Raw genomic sequence first — 24,084 nt, forward strand, 5'->3', positions numbered from 1 at the left:
CTAAAAAATTAATGCAATTTAATTATTCAACAGCGAATTTTAAATGATATAACCAGTTAAATAACAATAAAAAGTGTGCTAGTCAAACGAGATATAACTATATAATAATCGTATTGAATATCTCATCGTTACATCTGCTTACTTTCCGAATTTTTTGGGATAAAATCTCTAAAGAGTGAAAATTGAGTTAGTCTTAAAAAAGAGTGGCACAATTTTCAATCTTTAAGAGTGTAATTTCACTTTTCATAGTGACATTGACTCTACAAATTTTAGAGAGTGTGATAACGAAAATTCTATTATTACAATGTGACATAGTGAGTCATGCAAAACTCACTGGACAATATGTTAATATTCGCGCTAAAGATCGAACAGTAACAGTAAAACAAATCATCAAATAATTAACAGGGAATCGCGAAACGATTGGGGGCCATCCCGAAGCCGCGCCGCGAAGGACGTGCACCAGATCTTGCGAGAGAAACAAAATCTGTCGAGCGAGGACTTCGATTTCATCGTTGAAGCGACAGATTTTTAATTATCGACTTTCCGCAAAGAGCCGGTCATCCGTTCACCATCGATCGCACGGGGGAGGAAAACTCATCAACGACCGGGTGTAGGAGTTCTTTGATCGCACAGGAACGCAAACACGATCACTATTTTTAAACGCGAACATGCACCATTTGCCCGCTTGTCATGCAATCCTCCCGTAAAAAGTTTACGTTTATAAATAATACGGAAAGTTCGTGATAACAGATCCCGCCGTTATCTCGCAGAAATTTTCACTCAATTCTTTCAGCGCGGCTCGATGTGAAAACGATAGTGCAATCTACCATCACTTCTCTGTTACAACTTTAAAAATATTATATTAATACGCTGACAGTCGCGTTTTCTGTCACGCTTATTAGATCACGTTGCGCACGATGTTGAGATTTATAATTAATTATTATCTTGCATTACATTATGCTATAATTTTAAATATGTATGTAAATATAAAATATTTATACATAAAATTTATAGCAAAATGTTAATTTTATTTATAATGTAATTATATATATATATATAGATATACAATATATACATCTATATAATTACATTATAAATAAAAATATCAATTTTAAAATGCATATTTCAAAATTACTATTTATTGTATTGTATATTTTATATATTTGTATATTTGAGATTCTAAAATAATCCAAAATAATCATTTAAAAATAACATCTAATTAATTTCGTATAGAACTTACATAATTCGAGAAAATTTAAAAGATTGAATTTGTGAAATTCGGTCTTTTAAATCTTCTTGAACTATATCGTATAAATCTTATGAAATTAGTAACGTTATTTTTAAATTATTATTATGAGAACATAATAATATTATAATAATATTATAATAAAAGCATTGCATATGATATAAATATAAATTCAAATATTTATTACAAAACATAAACATTGACTGTATGTTTATATTAGATTATATTTTCTATTCAATTCGCATATAGTAATTCATAGACGATGAATGGCATTGTCCGACTAATGAGGTGCCTATATTGCATGAATAATAAATCAACGTTTCAGCCTTATTATATGAAGCAACATCGGAATTATCCAAAAATCAAGATATCTGCGACGAATAAGAACATTATAATAATAATAGTATTGCATATGATATATATACATATATATGTATACACAAATGCAAATATTTATTGCAAAACATGAGCATTAACACTGTGTGCGTTCATATTACAATTTCACTCTCCACTCGACTTGCCTATATTGATTCATTGATGATGAACGGTATTTTGCCCGACTAATGAGATGCTTGGCAGTGTATCGCATGAATAATAAATCAATGTTATAAATATCAGTCGAACATAATAAGCTTAATCGACCGAAAGCAATTTTAATGAATTAATAAACAATTGAAAAATATCTTAAAATACATGAATCCGCAAAAAAACGTTTTTTAAATATTTTCCAACATCAATTATTTATCCTCTATTTTATTTCCACTTAATCGATTTAAAAAATTCATATTTTATTGCAAACGATTATAACGCACACTTCTGATTTTTCTCTGTAAAACTAATTGCCCTATCAAATTTAATTTTTTTCTAATTTTCTAAACTTTCTAATTTTTTCTAATTTTCTAAGTTTCCCTTTTAAAATAATACTTTCAAATATTGATAATTTTTTTATCGTGAAAATTGTTTCTCCAAATTTCTAAAAATAAAGATAAAACATTTATATCAATGATGCGAGTGTCTCAATTACTTTATGTCATTGCATGCATAACACGAAATTTTCCACGCCATATAGAGGTAACATCGATAATCTATCGATTTCGGAAGCGACAATAAACGATGCCGTATTTTTCTCCAAACGAGAATTCGTCGACCCATCCGACGATCCTATCCGCGTTATCGATCCGCGATCGCTCTGGCATTGGGATTTTGAAAACCCACGCGCATCCGTTCGGTCTTCCTGTCGCTTCAGGAAGTAGGCGTCAGTGACCGAAATTGATAGTAGCTCGGCGTCGAAATAATTCGTGTTCGTTAATCATCGCCTTATATATATGTCTCATCTTCGCGTCCGAAACTCGAATTTCGCCAAGACCATATTAGCTCCAAATCTCGTTAATTATAAGCTTAGTTATCGAACATTTAAAGGATTGAGTTTATCATAAAAAAGACATCTTGAGAAACAGTTCTTATACGGTTTTGCTAAAGTATCTAAAAATTTAGCTAAATACAAATCTAAAAATAATTTTATTAAACTCCCAAAATAATTATTACATATACAATAAATAGGACACAGGTTGTTAGAATGTTACAACTTTTTTGCAGCATTGTCATCAATGTTTAAACGTTTTTTCAACATAATTATTTTAATAATCCAACAAAATTATTTTCAGATCTGTATCTTATAAGCTAAATTAATAAATACTTTAACAAAATCGTTCTTTCCGTGTAATTATATTGAGAAAAAGATACTTAAAAATTTATTTGTGAAAAATGTATTTATTTCACTGAAATAAATCTTTATTTAATTAAATTATGCCTTATTAATTAAACTTTTCCTAGCAAATAAGCTATCTATTTTATTTTTAATTAGTTTTTAATTAGTTTTTAATTAATTTTTTAATTAACAATTAACGAGATATATTTCATAAAAATGTATACCTTTCATCATCACAAAATTAAATTTTTCCATAACTAATAAATATCAAAGAAAACGTGTTAAGTAACATTTGTTTCGCAACATTTTGCTATTTTTCTTTTTTTTCACTACCGTATTTCACAATGTTCCCACTAAAAAATGCACTGTGAGAAAAAATAAAATTAAAAAAATTAAAAATTTATTCATAGGATATAATATTTATTTAACTGAAATAAATCTTTATTTCATATACAACAAAATAAAATTTTATTCCTAGCAAATAAACCATCTATTTTATTACTTTACAATTAATGAGATAGTATATAATATTTTACAGAAATGCACATAGCTATATTTCGTCATTACAGTCAAATTTTTTGCAAACAATACATTTCGAAGAAAATGTCATACATAATATTTGTTTTTAGATATTTCGATTTTTTTTTCGATGGGTCAAATGAGAAAACACGATAAAATCTATGCAAAACTGTTATTTGTCATTTGAAAGTTTCTGAAACGTCATAACAAAATTCGTACAAAAACATACGTCTAAAATTCGACATAAGTACTCATATCTACGCAGAAGAGTTAAATAACTTTTACAATCATGTTTGCAATAACTCATCCTTGGTGTCATTCAATATAATCATACGAAAAAATGTTACCGTGATTTAAAACTTAAATCATTTTTATTTTAAACTCATGGCAAGTTTACAAAATATCAAAAGCTGCAGTTATAGACGCAAAGGAGTTTAACTCGTGTTCCATATGAGCCTGTTTTTCGGCTTGTATCAAGCTAGAAAATATTTAACGATGGACGAAAGTTGAGCTTTTGCGTTCGCATAGCGTGGGCACCGAAGCTTATCAGCGTTGCATAAATGGGGGACTAAAACGACGAAGTTTGGCGAAAAACCGACCTCGGCTAACTCCGAGAGCCTTTCACAGCTGTGAATCAGCCGTGCCGACAAGCACTAACTTGCACACGCTCATTATTAACGCATAATTTGTCACGTGCTACGTGATAAAATAATCTTTAAATTATTTTTAACTATTAAGTAAGTTGCATCATGAGTGAATCACTCGCTTACGATCATTATGATAAGCATTGAAAGCGACGTTGTCACGCAAACACCGCGCGACACAGGTAAGTTATTTAATTTCTCGCAATTTACACCGTATAAGATCGTAACGCGATTTTTCCTTGTAAAAATACAAATGGAATGAAATACGGACATACCGTAAAATTGTACTTTCAGCTTCGAAATATCCGTTGTGTCATACATATTACTATCAAATCCCTGGAGAAACCCAATTAAGATACTAAGAGACTCTTTGACTTTCTATTAAAATAAAAAATATATATATTATTTTATTTTAAAACGTAAAGTTAAAAAATATCTATATATACAAAGTTTTTGAATATCATTGAAATATCGGAAATGGAAAGATAAAGGACAGGAAGTTCCTCCTGCGTCGTTTGAGCGATTGAAAGGGCAAATTTGATATGGAAAAGGATCAATTTGCCAGTGACGACGACGAATCGATTTTCCCTCGCCATTTCGCATGAAATTCGCAAATAATATGACGTAAAATATTCACGATATTGAGTGATTTTATTCGCTTTCGTCAAAAATATGCGATCATTTGAGCGACGAGCGAGCTCAATCACTGTGGAAAAAATCAGATGAACGAAATGAAGCAAATTCCCAGGTATTTGTAATAAAGAGAGTTGTGAAAAATAAGAGCAAACATGTCGAAGCTATTACTTACGAAAGTCGAAAGTTGAAAATTAAATAAGAAGTAAGAAAACTTAAAATTTACAGAAGCAAAAAAAAATATAGCGCACTGAGAGAAAAAAATTTAGTATTTGGTCTATAATTGGTCAAATAATTATCGTTAGAAACTCCATTCTTATAGTTATTGCTGCTATAATACTAAATGTAAACATTTATTTGACACAAAAAAGTCATTAATTTGATAAAATTTTCTTTTTTTATCAATATTTATTTTTATTAATAATCTAATATTATAAGCTAAATTTTTAAATACTTCAGCAAAACCTTTCCACATGTAATTATATTTATAATTCTACTAAAAAAATATAATTAGCACCAGAAATGATAAAATATAGTTAAGTATGGTAAATGCAATCACTTTTTGTCAGTGTGATTGTACACAAACTCCTGCGAAGTTTCGCGCAAATAAATTGAAATTAATTTCAATCGCAAGGTTGAAACTAGTAAAGCGATTACCTCCACCCTTCTCGCCCCTTCAAAAACATCATACTCAATTCACTCACTTAAAATTTCCTCTAGGAGGGATTAGAGCATAAGTTTTCGCATTCGCGCTCGTCGCCGCCATCGCCGCGTTTGTTCGATATAACAATTAGGCCCGATGAATCATGCGTATCAAACGGTCGCATCGAGGAAGCACATTCTTACCCTCTTGGCACCGGGTTCGTCGACCGTGGCGACAAGTCCACGGCGTTCACGTTACTCGTCGTGCTAGTAACAAAAATCGCCAGCGGCAAGGAGGAGATCTTCCGCGAGTATCACGAACACTTCGTTTCGCTCCACGTCTACCGCTATTTCGTTAAACACATGATCGCATGCACCGATAAACGACGCCGTTATCCGAGCCTCTCTCGCAGTAAATCTTGGGCATTTAATTAAAGCGGCTAATTTATTGCGATACTGATACGTATATATGTAGCGGTAGAAGTCAATTAATCGCTGTTCTCGTCGAACGTGACTTAATTTAGTTTAATACATGTTAAATTGGCGGGATCACGACGCACGGTCGAGTGGACAAATAATTTTCACGCTGGCGTCACGATCGGTCGCGACGTTTCTCATCTCGGCGGGCAAAACAACAGTATAAAGCTGATCAAGATGAGATTAATAGATCAATTCTAAGGCAAAAAATCATAAGGCTCGTAACTTGTTTCCATAAGAGCTTATGTACGGAATGCTTATAATTTCATGCAGTACAGACAACTTCTTGCTAGTTGTAAGATTTACGAGAAATCATAGACATTTACGAATGATCGTACGTCTTACGGTACGCATAGAATTACAAGTTCTGTCATAAGTTCTTACGAGTCTTACGAGAATAAATTACGAACCTTACGATTCTACTTAGAATTAACTCGTTTAACCTTCCAAAGCCGACATCTAAATCTGTAGCACAGTTATTGACGCTGAGTAAGTAAGCTCAGCTCTAAGATAGTAAGTAAGATCCAACTTATATCTAAAAGCTACTAATTATTAATCAAGAAATTTAAATGGCATAATTCGTATAAAAAAAAAAGAATATTAAATGTATTTTAATAATAGTAATTCAAATTTGCAATTGTAATATATAAAGAACATAATTCAATAGGTCCAATAAACTCAAGTCAGCTCCGAAGATTTAATTCTCCGCCGATAACATAATTTTTAACTCTTTTATCGCAGTAATAGAGATCTCTTTGAGAAACAGAGCAAATTTTGTTATTGTTCCGGATTATATAAAAATCTGAAAAAAATTGTGATATATTGTCAAAACTTTAAATACACAATGCTTTACCATCATAAAAGTTGGATTGTATATTTTTACTTATTTTTTACAGATTTAACTTTATCTATCAAAATTTAAAATCAAAATAGTGCTTTTACAGATCTCAGTTGCTGATGAAGGGTTAAATTAATTTCAGATTCTACGCGCGAGACTCGATTTTGCAATTCGTGATTTATAATAAATTCGAAAAATTCATCGTTCGCCAATATGAATCCTTCTGTACATTATTTTTATTCACGATTTATCGTGTGTACAGTATAACTAAAAAAATCAATATACTGAGAGAAAAATGTACTAAATTTTAATAAATATTCGTTTGAATAGTATTACTAGTGGACTATTTATTAAATATATACATACTCTAAAACTTATAAAGTAAATCTCATTCTGAAGGGTAAAAAATCTCACTTTTAAAAGTTGAAAACTGAGCTTTTTTTTTTAAGACCGACCTAATTTTCATTCTTTAGAGTGAGATTCCATTTCAAAGAATTTAAAGTGTATATATATATATATATTTGATACAAGAATCATTAATTTGATAATCATCGTTTTTTTATTTGGTGAATATTTATTTATCGTAAGTTATAATAAATGTTAAGTTGAATATACTATTCGAACAAATATATTTATTAAAATTTAACACATTTTTTTCTCGGTATACGAATCGGCTGATTCGCGCCTTATGAAAAATTAGCTCGCAGATAAATCGGCAGATACGAATAATAAACAACAAACACGAATTTGTTTATTCATATATTTGATATAAATCACAAACTATGAATCGCATAGTCCGGCGATAGCTCAGATCATATCGCGCGAGTTCTGCTGCGTTTCATACGCGTGATAAAGAGTGACATTGTGGGTATCTTAACTTACGCGTGACAGTCTGGCTAAATTATTTATATTACTATGGTGCACGCGACATGCGAGCCGAATGCGATCGATGCGATGTACGATCAAGTAAAGCTGAATGAAAAGAAAGAGAGTTCTCTCTGACGTACCTGACTATGTCGAGACTTCCGATCGAAATATGTTTCCCGAAAAATTGGACAGCAGCTGCAATCTTGGACGGAAGCGGCATTAATTATGAAATACCAATTATCTAGCTAGTTCAGCCAAGTGTAATATCTCTTTACACAAAGAACTCTTTACACATTTGTTCTCTACGGCTATATGTTTCGACATTCTAAGCATTTTATTTGTGACTTTCAATTCCTAATTTCGAGGTTGTCACACACATAAACTCTTTATCCTAACATTCTATTCTTTTTCTTAATTTCTAAACAAAATTTCATAATTTTCTCTGCTTTCAATAATATTTAAAATTTTTTGTATTTCCATTCTAATTTAGAAGTTGTTAAATGTTTTGTTGAGAAAGCAATTTAAATTACTATTGCAATGTAAATTACTATTAATATTGCTAATATTGTTTGCATTGTTTGCATTTTTAATTGGTAGTATTGCTAAATTGCGCGAGATACATACTCGTATATTAAACTTCTTTAAAAGTAAAAAATTTTAATTTTTTAGAAAATTTTATAAAAATTCCTTGATTTTTTCCTGATTTTCCTGACTATTTTCAATTTCCTTGCTTCCCAATTCTGTCTGCAGGCCCTGAATTTTGATCACTAAATTTTGATTGATAGAGGTCTTTCATTTTATATCGCGATGATCCAACAGTTGTGTTCGATGTCACGAAAACGTTAAAGTGATGGATGTGCATTACAAAGACGATTCGTGCAGTTGTTAATTATCGCTGACTATTACGTGGTGAGATGTATTTTTGCAAAATAATTGGCGTTAATCCCTTCGAATATACGACAGGATTGTGAGAGCGAGCGCGCAAATAGGTTTTCTTCATAATTACTTTATAGGAGGCAGAGCACTCACGTTCACTTATCGCGTCCGACACATAAATCTCTCGGATACGATAAACTCGCAGTAAAGCTGCGTCGATCTGCCGCCATGCAATATGCTTCTCTCGTCAACTTGATCGTGACGAAACCTTTTATCTGCTTTTCATCGACACGAAAGCGTCGCCGTTCCGTGCTCCCACGTGCCGCCAATCCCTTTATAACGATAAATTAAATTTCAGTAGAATTACCACAAATTGTTCTCGTATATAATATTGAAAAAGTAAAAAGTTTTCTAAATATATTTTATATTATTATATGAATATTAATGGAATAAGATCTATTTTTATTAGATCAGATATACGTATAGCAATTTTTTAAATGCAATTTCTATTCTGAAAAAAAAAACAGGAGGCTATAAATAAATTAATAATTATTAAATAGTTGCAATAGTGGCATAAACATTATCATAATCTTCCACCGTAGTTGATTTTTTAGTTCTTCTGGATGCTTGTAAGACATACACGTCAATCATTAATAAATATATAATTAAAATTTATGAGGAAATAGAATAATAGCATTGACTGTCATAGGAGTGGATACTGGTGACCAGCGCAATCAAAATATTTTAAAACGCTTGTAAAAATTAAATCTTCTAATATAAAATTCTAAATAGTTATATAACAACATAAAACCAAAAAATACCTGATTTATTACAATATTTATATGTAGGATGTAGTCTTATTTAATCATGTTTCATATTTTATCATGTATTATCAAATATCATAATTAAAAAATTCTACTGTGACGTAAATGATAAGATATGCAAAACTCGTTGAATAGATAATTTATTGAGACACGAAATATGTTTTATTTGTACGTCCGTGATTCTCTGTGGAACAAACATTAACGACAAATATACGAAAGGAATGGATTTGCTAAAGTATCTAAAAATTTAGTTGGATATAAATCTAAAAATTATTTTGTAGAACTATCAAAATAATTATGCAGAATTTTGTAGAATTATCAAAATAATTATGTACACTTAAACTAGTTGTTAGAATATCAAAATTTTTTGCAGCATTGCTCACCATGCTTGAATTTTCCACACAAATATTTTCAGATTTATATTAGCTAAATTTTTAGGTATTTCAGCAAAATCGTTTTTTTCGTGTACGATACGAGGAGAACTCGAATACTTTCCCGACGTGAAATCCGATTGTTTTGCTCGCTAAATGCAAGCGAGTGCAGAACGACATTCGTGTTTTCAAATCGAATTCGCGGATAAAAGTCAAAACAGCGCGCGAATTGATAGGCTTATTATTAGCATCGTGCGTGCAAATCTACTTCGAGAGCGATCGACATTTAACGGCAAGCTGCGGGCTACGTATATCCGTACCGTCATGTACCGATCCACGATAATTCCGTAAACGATCTGTGATTTGTGGTGAGCGCATATTCGCGAGCTCTCCGACAGTTTGATTTCCGACCATCGAGATCGATCGACTTTCGTGCCCGTAATAAGGCTCCTCCTCGAGACGAATCATTTGTATCCGCGCGCGAGCTTGCCGTGCTTTCGATCGTTAACGAGTACATTCAACAGGGTCGTTCTTCTGGAGAAGAGAAGAATTTCTTTTTCTCCGAACACAAAATCAGGGATTAATCGAGAAAAAAATAGGCTTGTAAATGTTCAAATTTGTTATTACACTGAAAAAAGAGTAGATAGCAGCCACTAAAGTTGAGTGAAACAATTTCAATCAAATAATGTTCGGTCGATGTTGTCACAAATTTCTCATCTTAAAATTCCAAATTAACTTTTCTTTAATTTCCAGATAAAATTTCATAATTTTCCCTGATGCTTTCAATATTTTGAAATTTTTTATATTTTTATCCTAATTTGAAAACCGTTAAATATTTTGTTAAGAGGTTAATTTAACGTAGCAATATAAATTACTATTAATGTTATTGACAATGCTTGCACTTCTAACTTTTTAAAAGCAAAGAATTTTAATTTTCCGGAAAATTGTATATTTTGCAAAATTCTCTGATTTTTCCTAGATTTCCCTAATTGTTTCAATTTTCTCGACATCTCCCTAATTTTCAGTTTTGTGACAATCCTGTCAGTTAATCTAAATAACTTTACCTTTTTAAATATTTAATTGAAATTATTTCGCTTGATATTTGATAGATATTATTAGATTCTTTTTTCAGCATATGAATTATAATATCGAAAATGTCCATTTATTTGACATCACTATCGAAGAAAAATGATAGACGTTTTATTACGCTCAGGAATTTCCACGGCTTAGCAAATTTAAGATTGACTTCATCGTTATTTAATGACGCGCAAAGATTGCGGAAGGGATAAGGAAAATGTAGAAACATGACTAGAATGTTAAACGGAATTTAACAAAATAAAGAGGTACAACGCTAATACGAATGATTTGAGATACTGTGTTTTCAAGACGCGAAGTACACCGTATCATCAATCAATTCGTCTCATCGTGTAAGTAAGGTAACGCCTGCCTATGCGTGCAAGTACAGCTGCTCTATATTTAGGAGCTAGACTTCACACCGGCTTCTCAAGGTAATCCGGTTTTCCGCCTTTTGATCTGGTATAATAATAATCTAATCTTTTTTATGACGTTTTTCTTGCGCGTGTTCAATCGAACTTTCCGGCTTCTGAATCGCGTTCGCGATCATTGCAACAAAAAACCCATGTATTCTCATTTTTCTTTATCGTTACCTCTTTTTTTCACCTTCGAGAAAATTAATGGCGATTATTTCTCTTTTTCTCACCTTCGATACACGCGAATAAGCGCGACATTTTTATAAACGACGCCACACATTGTCGTTGCTCCTCGTCATTGATAGATAAAATATTTAACTACAAAAAAATTAAAAAATTGATAATATAAGATTTATCTGAAAATTTTTACTAATAATATAAGATTTAACTTTGAAATTACGTTGATTACGCAATAAAATAACGTATAATCCAAATAATGTAATATAATAACAAAGCGAACAATAATTTTATAAGCAACTATATACCTATAATTTGAGTTTAATCTACTCTCTAAATGCTCCTTGGAGTCGAATCTCATTCTAAAGTAAAAATTGAGCCAATTTTAAAAGAGTGGCTTAATTTTCAATCTTTAAGAGTGAAATTTTACTCTTCAGAGATTCATCCTAAAAGTTTTAGAGAGTATATATAATTGTACATATGTCACAGTCAAAATATTAATTTTAGTAAATATATACATTGACAACAGCAGACTACACTGACAAAAAAGTTACTGTTTAAAAAAAATATTAGTTAATTCAACTAAATGTAGCAGTCACGAACTGTGAAGGAAATATTTGTTAATTCAACTAGATATTTGTTAATTCAAACAAATAACATGTTTTAAATTACAAGATTTTGTTAATCTGAAATCTAATAAATATATAAATATTTTAACTAAATAATCATTACGAACTAAATGCATTTAGTTAAATTAATAATTTTTTTTCTCGCTGTTACATTAAGTGTACATTAAGTGTATACATTTAATTCAGTATACATTTACTGAGTCAATACTTTGACAATGCAACACATACGTACAAATAGATCTAACATAGTACAAAAAGTGTTGAATAAATTAGCTATTGTGTGAAAGTCTTTGCTATTCATTTCCTTCGTCGCGGCGGCAAATCGTTCGAGTGACTTTTGCGTAAAATCACGTCGTTTCCGAGCGTGCATAAATCGACGCCACACAGCAGAACACTATTAATGAAGTGCACAACTTGCGTAACCGCTTGTCGTATACGTGGTCTCGTTTACCATTGCAAAATTACAACGATAAATCGTCACGCGCGGTACACGGGGTATTATACACGCACACGCGAGAGGTTACTTCGCTAATTACGGTCCCTGGTCGTCGAGAAGCGATCACACATCGGTAACAATAAACGCAGTCACCTGCACTGAGTGGTCACCCGTGAAAGATCACGTAAACGTATATGCCCTCGCGCGGGTTACGCCTCTTTAATTAAAAAATCTAGGGCGCGCGTTACTTAGCGCTCCCCTTAATCACGAAATTGACGGAACAAGTCACGCACCCGTTTGTACAGGGCACACCTTTATTTATGCTGCACGATTGTGCGGAGGAAAAAATAAAAAGGCGGGAAGAAACGCCTGACGCGCGGATGGTCTTCGAGCAAATTGTTCGCAAACATGAGAAAATTAAATGACAAGGCATATTAAAGTACAATGGAGAATCTATTTATATATATTTTATAAGTCGAATGCACAAAGTAATATTAATTTATTGATTTTAATAACTCTGCATAGTGGATTCATACAAAATTTTGTCATAAAAAAAAGAAAAGTCAGTAAAAGAGCAATCTGAAGAATTTCCATTGCTGTATATATAAAAATAAAGAAAATTCAGATTAATATTGTAAGTTCATGATACAATTTTATTGCTGAAATTAATGATCTGAAAACGTCTGCCTAGCTGGGCATTTCACACGCACTTCTGTTTATTTATTGTATTATCAGTAAAACGCTTTATCTAAATTACACAGTTGGTACAGTATATGATAAAAATTCTATAATTTTAATGAAGAGAAATCGATATATGCATCACCTGTTACTGTTTATGATAAAATTATCCATCTGAAAATCAAACGAATGATAGTCCCTTAAATGAAACTATCTCTGCCTAACTGCCCCCCCCCCTCCAACTTAATCAAATTTTAATGAATAAATTATATAATGCGTTATTTATGCGCTCTCAAAATCCGCAAAAAAAAAAATTTTGCCCTCATTTCGTTCAGCTAAAAAAAATTTTTGGTGGGGAAGGGCTGAGTAGGCTATCAATCAGCCCTTCCACGTGTATTAACAACAACCGATTTAAAAAATCAAATACACAGGATTTAGCACAAAAATCGAAAATATATTTTGCATAATTAGATAGCGTAATTTTGCAATTTTAAATGACTTAGGGATAAATATGACTATTTGCTCTAAGAAGAAAGTCCCTTAAGGGTTGCAGCGCAAAAATAAAAATTGCTTAGAAATAGTAGCGCATAAATCGAAGATATATTTTGCATAGCTAGATAGCGTAATTTTGCAATTTTAAACGACTTAAGAATGAATATAACTGTGTGCTTCAAGAGGGAAGTCCCTCAAAGATTGCAGAGCAAAAATTGAAATTGTGAATATGAATATAAAAGCGCATAAATAGCGCATAAACTCTGTGTATTTGAGTTTCCAAATCGATTGTTATTAACACGTGGAAGAGAGGGGAGGCTGACTAATAGCCTATACTCAGTTCTCTCACAAAAAGTTTGACAAAACGAAATGAGCGCAAAAATTTTTTTGTGCTGATTTTGAGAGCGCATAATTAGCGCATTATTATATAATTTATTCATGAACATTTGGTTAAGTGTGGGGAGGGGGGAGAGGAAGCAGCTAGACAGACATGATTTGAAATTTACGTAAGAAAATTTCCAGTCACGTTCCAAATAAATCACAAAAAGGATGAATATTTTTTTCAATTCAATTCAACCGATCACCGATTCAAAAGTAAAAAATAAAAAGATTAAGTTTCCCGGAAAAAGGGAAAAACTATTTTTCGACTTAACAGAACGTTATTATTTAATTAAATAATATCGACAAAAAGAATGTATTTTTAACATGATCAAATATCGTTTTCTGTCATTTCCGTTTCACACAATCCTTAAAAAATCATTTTGACGATTTTTTAAAATCACTTTTAATGTGGTCTTTAATTTGTAAAGCTTTTTATGGAGTTAAATTAGCACATTTTTTCTAATTAATAAAACAAAAGTTTTGTGAAGTGTGTCGCTTTTGAAGTATATCAATAAAAGAAGCTGTATCAATCTATTTGCCATCGGAATGTCGTAAATGATGTATAAAATCAAATCGTTAGAATGGGCATTAAAAAATCAACGTGTAATTTCATTGTCGTTTTGCGGAAAACGTGATCTCCGTCATGCTTGTATCTAAGAATAAAAAAAAGTCTCGATTCCTCTCGAGATTCAAAGCGGTTTCTCTCTTCCTTATCAGATTCCTTCTTACAGACATTAAACTCGATTCGTGTCGAACTCGCAGGAGTCGATGCAGTCCGGCCTCGCGGAAGTTCACGCTCGTGCACTCATAGTGGAAAGTCACGTATGTCTAATGTCGCGGTTGGAAACCGGTTCGGCGGAAAGTCCGTCGCGACAACCTTGAGCCTGCAAGTCGCACTCGCCGTCATCGTCACCATCGCCGTCGCGGTTGAGGTGTTTTCCCGGCGATAGGGAAGCTGTGCAAATTCTAATGTGCAAGTTCACGGTTTCTCGATCGCCGCCGCCGCCGCCGCCGCCGCCACGTGCGGTTGTCCGCACGACTTCACTCGATCCAGAATGTGAGCAGCGGTTCCGATTATCGCTTGTGAAGTGACAGCAACTGCTATCAATCGCGTCGTTACGCTCGATCTCTCGAAACCCGGGATTCGCCACTTTCGCTTACAAGCGAGGAGGAATATTGCATCGCGGCTTAGTCTTTAAGCATTAAAATTATTTCATAATTATTTTTTATACGTAATTACATTCCAAATGTTATATATTGCTGTTGTAGGTCTGTTCTTTTTCCACTCCAAGAGAAGAACTGGTGCACATTTTGAATTGGTGTACATTGGTACAATAAATTAAAGTGAGACAGCTGCTGTTTGTTTCACTCTAACTTATTACACTGTTTTCAGAACTAGTTCAAAATTCTTCGAAAAAGAATAGATCTATTGTATCGATATTTTACGAATATCAAATGTCTGTTTTAAATTGATTCTTCGGTTCTTTTTATAATTTCGATGTTTTAAATCATCAATATACGCAGAGAAAAGGTTTCTTTAAGTCAAACAAATTTATGCATTGAAATAGTCCAACTAAATAGACATTTAAATTAAGACTGTGATTATTTTATAACTAAATTTGTTCGACGAAATAAAATGTGTTTCATTTAAAATTAAATTTGTTTCAATGAAACAAATGTAAATAGAATTTTCGAGTCCAAACAAATCTTTTTCTCTGTGTAGTTTAACTTATATTTTATGAGCTACCTGCGATTTCATTATACAGTGTTCATTACAATGACCTACATTATAATGACTGATATAAATAAATACGAATATTACAGAATTTTAAATAAAATATGTATAAAAATTCTAAAATATAATGAAAATTATTCATTACTTTGAAGTAAATGTAATATAAATACACTGCAAAATAGAATACTAAATTTTAATAAATATTTGTTCGAATGTATACCCGTGGTCCTAAGTAAATGTTTACTAAATGTAAAACATGTATTAATTTGTACGAAAATCATTAATTTAACTATAATTTTTTTTATCGAGTAAATATTTATATTTACTATAAGTAAATGTTTATTCGGTATTATTCATAAAAATATGTATTAAGATTTAGTAATTTTTTCCAGGGTATTAAAAAACGGATATTAGAATAAATTTATTATATTTCTTCGAAAATATTAGATTTTTCTGCGGAATCTAGAGAAATTGCGTTAATCCTTATACCCAAATCTTAACCAAATATATCCCGTTGCATAAAGATACTTCTATATGTATATCCAACTGATCAGGCTCGTCTGTACAAACGTAACATTGAGTCCGTAATGCTGATTTGACGTCAGCATTCTCGCGTAAGCCTTCGGAGTCCTTTAGCACTTTCGCTTGAAAACCATTTCCGCAGTACTCATCTCCTTCAAATGAAACTATTAATACCATCGAAATTAGAATTCCAAGAAGGTGATTTCACTCAATGGATCAAAAGCTTTAACGTTAATGGGTTTGCCCAATCTTGAGGCACGTGTCGTAACGTTTAGTGACTTACTTATTGTCGCGATGAATACCTAGCGTCGCCCATTCAACTCGAGACGTGTAAATCGCTCGTGATAGGAAAGCCCATATTCGCGTTACTGCATTAAGTACAGCTATCTGACTTTAAGGCACGCGCTTCCCGTCGTGCGCCTTTTAACGGTAAACGCTCAAGATGAGGAAATCGTCTCAAGGTTGCCAGCGAAATAACGGGCTTTAACATACTTATCTTCCCCGATTTGCATTCATACATTCCGCCTTTTTCCAATTTTCGACAAACACATAGATTTTTTTCTCAGATAAACGGCAGAATTCTTTCTTATCTAAAAGTTATGCATGTTGTATTTACATCAACGTTGAACGAGTTGTTTCCTGGACGTAATGTCACGCGAGCAAAGAGACGTATGTTGAAAAAAATGTGAGTGTGGTAAACTTCACATAAATATTTCAATTTCTCAGCATGGTTTCCACAGAGAATGGTTTATGGCTGACAAAAGTTTCTCCTTGGGAAGACGCACAAACGTTAACATGAATTTTCTTTGAGATCTTTCTCAGAATTTTCTCCAAGTGTAAGAACTTTTCTATCATCCAAACATATGAAACCAACTTCTATTTGTGTTAAGAGCTATTGTACAATCTTTAATATCAGTTTGACAATACGTTGAAAATTGATAGATTCCTTCGTAAAATTTCATTACGTTTGCCTAGCTGCCCTCTCCTCTTCCACTTAACCAAATCTTAATGAAACTTATATAATAATATGCTATTTATGCGCTCTCAAAACAGCAAACAAATTTTTTGCGCTCATGTCGTTTAGCTAAAAAGAAAGGTTTTTTGTAAGGGGGAACTGAGTAGGCTGTTAGTCAGCCCCCCCTCCCCCCTCCACGTGTTAATAACAACCGATTTGGGAAATCAAATACACAGGATTTATTCGCTATTTATGCGCTTTCATATTCACATAGTTTCAATTTTTGCGCTGCATCCCTTAAGGCACTTCCTTTTTGGAGCAAACAGTTATATTCACCTTTAAGTCGTTTAAAATTGCAAAATATATTCGATTTATGCGTTATTATTTTCAAGCAATTTCGATTTTTTTTTTTAGCTAAACGAAATGAGCGCAAAAATTTTTTTTGCGGATTTTGAAAGCACATAAATAGCGCATTATTATATAATTTATTCATTAAGATTTGATTAAGTTGGGGAAGCAGCCAGACAGACGTAGTTTTATCATGAACAAATAGTAGGTGGTGGATATATCGATTTTTTTTCATTAAAATTATAGAATTTTTATCAAATACTGTGCCAGTTGTGTAATTTAGATAAAGCGTTATTGATAATATTGTACAATAGATAAAAAGAAATGCGTGTGAAACGTTTATATTTCGAGCAATAAAATATGTAGTTCTAATCTAAAAAATTGTGTTAAAAACGATAAAATAAACATGTACATATTGCTGTATACATATTTCACCATTCATTTATACAATATCGACAAGTCGTAAGTATTTATCTATAAAAATTTATCTATAAATGTATGATAGTGATAGTATTCATGAGATGATAAAATATATAAATAAATAATAAATAAAGCATTTTAGAAAATGTATGTAATTTACATAAAAATATACCTTCAATTGTATTCGTTAAAAACGAAGCCATATTATACAACACGTAATGAACTGAAATAAAAAAAAAATAAAAAGAAATGAGTTTAAAGTGTTTATCTCAAGTAATAAAATAATTCCAATATATAAAATTGTATTAAAATGCGGTAAAAAATCATGCATGTATCATTGAATACGAATCTATGAAGTCTCGATTAACTATTAACATAAAAAAAAATAATAATAATAGTTCTAGTAGTACTTTTCATAGTTTCATAAATTCTTATAAAAAAAGTTCTGCATTTCTTATATTAAAAACCAAAATTGAAAATATAACGTGTTAATTTCGTGAATCTAGCACGGCACTTTTCCCTCTAAGATACAAGAAAATGATAAATCAGTACAATCAAATAATGCCGATTCGAGTCAACACAGGGTGATAATGCGAAAATTGATTTCTTTAAATCAACATAATTATCTCAAATCGCAAACGTTTCGTATCCTTATCAATGCTCCATGTATAAATCGTTATCAAAATTCATCTGAGAATAGTAATTTACAGTGATGTCATCGAACTTCCTGATATAATAATCATCGTAACGTTATTAAGCTGTTCATGCTTGAGACGTTAAGTCTCATCAAAACGATAAATATTATTACATTTTCTATGCAAATGTCATACTGGATTTAGGTATTAAAAAATTAATTAAAAATAACGGTCGAAAATAATTTCCGTTTAAAAATAATTTCGGAGCACAAAAACTCTACTAGAACAAGAACTGTCGCTGGAATTGCGATAAATTATCGCAAAAATCAAAATTGAAAAAGTGGCATGCTAACTTCGCGAATCTAGCACGATACTTTTTCTCCATATATGTGTCTTCTATTTAAAGTGTATTAAAATTGTTAATTTTGTTTTCAAATTACATACTCTCTAAATCTGAATCAGTGGATAATCACTGATATGGGTGCCAAGTATGCCACTAGTAATCAATGAATTAAATGTGAGATCCTTAATCTAGCTAATCTTTATTATGTAATCTAATTAACTTTGTTTTTGTGCTTAAATTCAATAAATATCGTATTGGATTAAAATTAACGTACAAATATTAGTATTTTAATTATATAATGCTCAAATATTATTCCTTTTTTAGTTGAACTTCACCGATTATCAGTGCCAAGTATACCACTGGGTAATTAGTGACTATCCAGTGATTCAGATTTAGAAAGTATATTAATGGAACTCGAGTATTAACGAGAATTACAGTTAAAAGTGGAAATGTCTATTTTTTTTATACTCTAGAGAAGAAGTGTAGTGCTAGATTCGCGAAGTTAGCATGCCACATTTTCAATTTTGGTTTTTTAGTATAAAAAATACAAAACTTTTTTTATTTTTATAAGGAACAGTAGAACTGCAATATATTAGTATAAAAAATGCTATTGAAACTGTTATTTTTTTTTATATTAATAGACTGTCATGCTAACTTCACAGGTTTTCTCTCCGCCGCAACTTTCTTACAAATAGCGATTAAACTTCGTCGGATCTTCGCAGACGGTCACGAAGGAATGATTCGTGATCTTAGAGACGCGAATTCATAGTGACGATGACGAATTGAGAATTCATTCGCGAAGGCACGAACGAGGAAACACAAGACGCAACGAAGTTACGAAAATTTTATTCTTTGTTTCTCTCTCTAAAACTCGCTCAACCGCGACAGCACATTTAACGACATGGTATATTATGCGACAGTAATATTCACATTTTTATGCGAGATGCTCAAACTCTTCTACTTTTGCTCGTTTTGGCTGAATGAATTCTTTTGTATACTATCGCAAGTATTCGCGATAAATGTACAGAGTCTTCTCGAATCCCGCAGACGGGATGGAAGGGAATGGAGGAATCTCTTTATTTAGCTATTTGCATCGATTTAAACAAACATCTCTATGAATACAAACGAGTACAGCATTTTTATTTACAACATACTTGCCTTGATTTTAATGAACATTTCTGAATATGTATGGAAATAAACTGAATTTCTCCAGATGCTTGCAATGATTTCAACGAACGCTTCAAAGTGTTATAACATAGGGGAGACTCATTTTTCAGTTTCGAATTTTTACAGACGAAATTAAGAAATTATCGAAAAAATGAATTCTATATCAGTTGCTACATACATTTGACTATCTAATAATATTTTAATAATAAGAGAAAACTACTAACTGTACTAATATGAAGAAAATACGTCCTTCTAATGCATCTCATCTGAGTCAACTAGCCCCGGGATCGGAGTAAGGTGACTAAGGATATGGGATAATTTGACTAAGATTATTAAAATGAAGATTAATGTATTTTAAGCTACAGCTATGGCTACATATTAATAAAACTTTTATAAAAATATATTTTTGCAAAAACACATCGAATGAGTCTAGTTTTATCAAAATTGGACGTGAGGGAACTAAACTTATAACATTTACCACTGGGGTAAATCTCTTTAGGGAAATGAAATATTGAGTATTATAAGAATTGTCACCAAATAGCACTACAAGAGTCGTCACTATTCGTTCATTTTTTAAAAACATTAACAGTATACGACAGATGCATTTGAGTGAGACATTTACCAACGCTTTATTGTTCCTAAAATCTTACTCACATTGAATTGTTTTGCATCGATGGCTTTGCATTTTCGCTCTGGAGCTCAAATTAAACAGGCTTGGTATACAAAGATAGATAAATAAAAAAAATCTGTTGGACTTTATTAAGTAAGAACTACACTTACAAGCTAAATAGAAATCAAATATCTCAGACAATCATATACGAATGTAAAAATAAAAAATTTTAAGAATAAAAATATTTACTTACAATTTTTTTTAATTGTAGTGTAACTTCTATGACAGATGTATTCGTAACGAGATGTTATAACAGACTGAGCGGCAGTCCCTGCTGCATACAAAGACATGTTTACACGCGTCTTGCGTGTTTTGTCTTTAACGTAGCCATTCGTAGATAATTCTTATCAAATATTTCTATTAACGATTTTTATTGAAAGTGTAATATTTTTTATTTTGTGATTAACTATAAATACTCATATAAAAAAACGAAGAGTACTATAAAAATCGCTTATCAGTTATAAAATAGATATCAAAGAGGCAAGATAACCAAATCTCTTGAGTTTAATAATAGTTTGTTATTTTTAATTTCCATGTTGTCAAAATGGAAATCAATCCATTTCTGTGATTAATTCCAAAGCATCGTCTATATTAATGTATGCATTTAGTAAATAATTGAACTAAATTGAAGTAAATTTAAGATTTTTCCTTGAATTAAATTGTTTAACTCTATCGTTTTAATTAAATTAATATTATTATATTCATAATGTCAATGTATTAACGATATATTGGATAGGAGCAGTGGCGACTTATAGAAACGATTAAGAATAACTCAAATTGGATATAATTTGACATTATAAATTTAACAGTGACGAAAAATACAGAGAGAACTTCTCATCTGACAATTCCATCGTGAATAATAAGAAAAACACGCGCGAGAAAAAACATGTGCATTTTTATTGAAGCGACACGTATTCGTATTGATGATTGCACAATCATTCATTAGCATATGTGTCATTTCTACGAATGTCTGTTAGGTCAAGGTGCCAGGAAAATAGCTAATAAAATGCCGATGTTGTACGTTTATATTCAATTACGTACGTTTGCTTATTTCATAAGTCATTATTAAAAGCAATTCCCTCTTAAATGACTCAAATGTAAATCGCGCCTACACAATCCACAGAAAAATCGAGATTAATAGACAAGAAAGTTATTTTCAATTAATTGCCAGTTATTAATTGCAGGTAACCGGTTCTTCAATATAATAAAAAAAAAAAATGTACGAGCCGAGATGAGTCAAGTTAAACATATAAGTACCTATGTCGACAACCGGAGAATCGTTTCGCGAAATTGCATGTAAATCTCCCGAAAAATCCGACACGCTGGAAATCTGTACGATTAAAATTCGGCGCTTTTCAACAGGAAGAATTTGGATTGTGTTGTTCACATTTTACTGCAGAGGCATTCCATCGTGATGCCACGCCGCTGTTGTTCCATCGTGGATATCGATTGCGGCGCCTTTGCGTCCTTACCCTCTCTAGCCAAGAAGCACTCTGACCGGTCGCTCACCCTTATCCGCCCCTACAAATGTGCCTGTACCATCCCCCATGAATTAGCTCTTGTGTAACTAAAGAGGAAACCGCTGTTCTCCCATGAGAGTCAAAAGAAAGATCGGCTGATCTCTCGTCAAAAGGATTTATAGATGTTTCCCCGGATAATCTTATCAGATAACTTTGTTTAACTTAAGAACAAAGTCTCTGTAATAACTCTATCATGGAATTCTATTTTACACTTCTATCACGTTTTATATTTATATATAATTGCTTTTAATTATTTACTTTTAATTGTTAATCTTAATTAAACAAAGGATGCGAAGCTGAAAAAAGTTTTAAATTAAATTGCATAACAAAAGATGATACTTTATTTTATAATATAACTGAAGCGGAAGAAAATATTCAATAATATCACAAAGTATAAAGTTGTCTATAATTCTCATAGAACTCTGTCTGATATTTCTGTCGTGGTTTTATACTTTATCCATTCGCCGATGATTCACGACATCGCGTAATAACAATAGTCTCATTAATGAGTGCATACAATTAACTAACACATAACTAATTATTGTATGCAATTATAGATAAGAGCCACACACAAATAAAATAAAATACTTTGACCTAAATAGACGCTTTGTACTAACAAATATACATAAATATTCATAACTCTTATCTACAGATACATAATTCTTATCTACAGATCTTGCAGTCTCTTTTCCCTTCTTAGTTTTCCTCTTCCCTTCTTACTTCCTTATTTCTATTCCACTTCCAATCTTATCCCCACTTTCAATAGTCACAAAAATTTAGCCTCTATTACATTAATTACATAGCATCAGAACGTGGCTCATTTCGGACTGAACAAGTTTCAATTTTTTGATTCGGGTCGGATTACTTTTGAAATTAATTTAACTTATTGTTTTAAATTATTGGACTAACATTCTTGCTATACCTTCTCATTTGAAATATGTATATGTACACAATTTTCAATTTATTAGAGATACTTAAATATATTCATCAAGACTTGTCTTAGTTAACGATTATATATGTAAACAATTAGTGAATGTAACGATCGTTTATTCACACACACTCTCTCTCTCTCTCTCTCTCTCTCTCTCTCTCTCCCCCTCCCCCCCTCTCTATTGGTTTTATAAATTTATAATCTATTGTATTAATTTTTATAATTGACAGAATGTATACTTTATACTCTCTTATCGATTGACTTAATATTTTCAACTAAATTTATCATTAACATGGACTATAAATTGCGATCGCTTGACACAATTATACGAATATGCTATAAACGTTAACGAACTAAATTATAAGAGAGGAGGGATTATATGACATAAATGCACGAAGAATCACTACTAACATTTATATTAGCGTGATTATATTTTTAAAATTATTTGTACCGAATTGTTACAGAAACTCAATTTTATTGTGTTTCAATTTTCTAAATATTGTAAACACTAAGGATGGCCTGACAAAAAGTCGAAACGTCTGTCCAGAAATTTTAAATATATTATAATTTGACTTGTAGCTCTTATTATTTATTAATTTGTATACATAAATACATATAATTATAATTATTGTATGTAGTTGTGTGTGTAGATAAAAATTAAAAATGAAATAAAATACTTTGACCTAAATAGATGTCTTTTATGGGCATTTACGATAAAAAAAATATGTGACTTTAATTCATATTATAATATTTGTTTTAGATAATACAATAATATAAATAAATACGTGAACCGCAAAGTCTAAATTACTTAATTATTTATTTTAGTTTAACAGTTGTAAAAAAAATCTGAAAATCTCCCAAATTAAAATTATGTAGAACAGAAAACAATAAATACATTAAGATGTATCTC

At 31.4% G+C, this 24,084-nt stretch overlaps 1 protein-coding gene across 2 annotated transcripts in view; it reads right to left on the reverse strand.

The window, feature by feature from the left end:
* The window catches only part of LOC108750133 (beta-1,4-glucuronyltransferase 1), a 59,850-nt gene that overhangs the window by 11,150 nt on the left and 24,616 nt on the right, over nucleotides 1–24,084 (reverse strand). The window contains exon 1 of one of the 2 annotated variants that reach the window (XM_018489401.1): nucleotides 20,917–20,973. The exons of the other annotated variant lie outside the window; for it this stretch is intronic. The gene's annotated coding sequence lies outside the window, so the exon portion shown is untranslated. Of the gene's footprint in view, nucleotides 1–20,916; nucleotides 20,974–24,084 lie in introns of those variants that run through there. 2 annotated transcript variants of the gene reach the window in all.

Source organism: Trachymyrmex septentrionalis, unplaced genomic scaffold, assembly GCF_001594115.1.
Source record: "Trachymyrmex septentrionalis isolate Tsep2-gDNA-1 unplaced genomic scaffold, Tsep1.0 scaffold11, whole genome shotgun sequence".
Lineage (NCBI taxonomy): Eukaryota > Metazoa > Arthropoda > Insecta > Hymenoptera > Formicidae > Trachymyrmex > Trachymyrmex septentrionalis.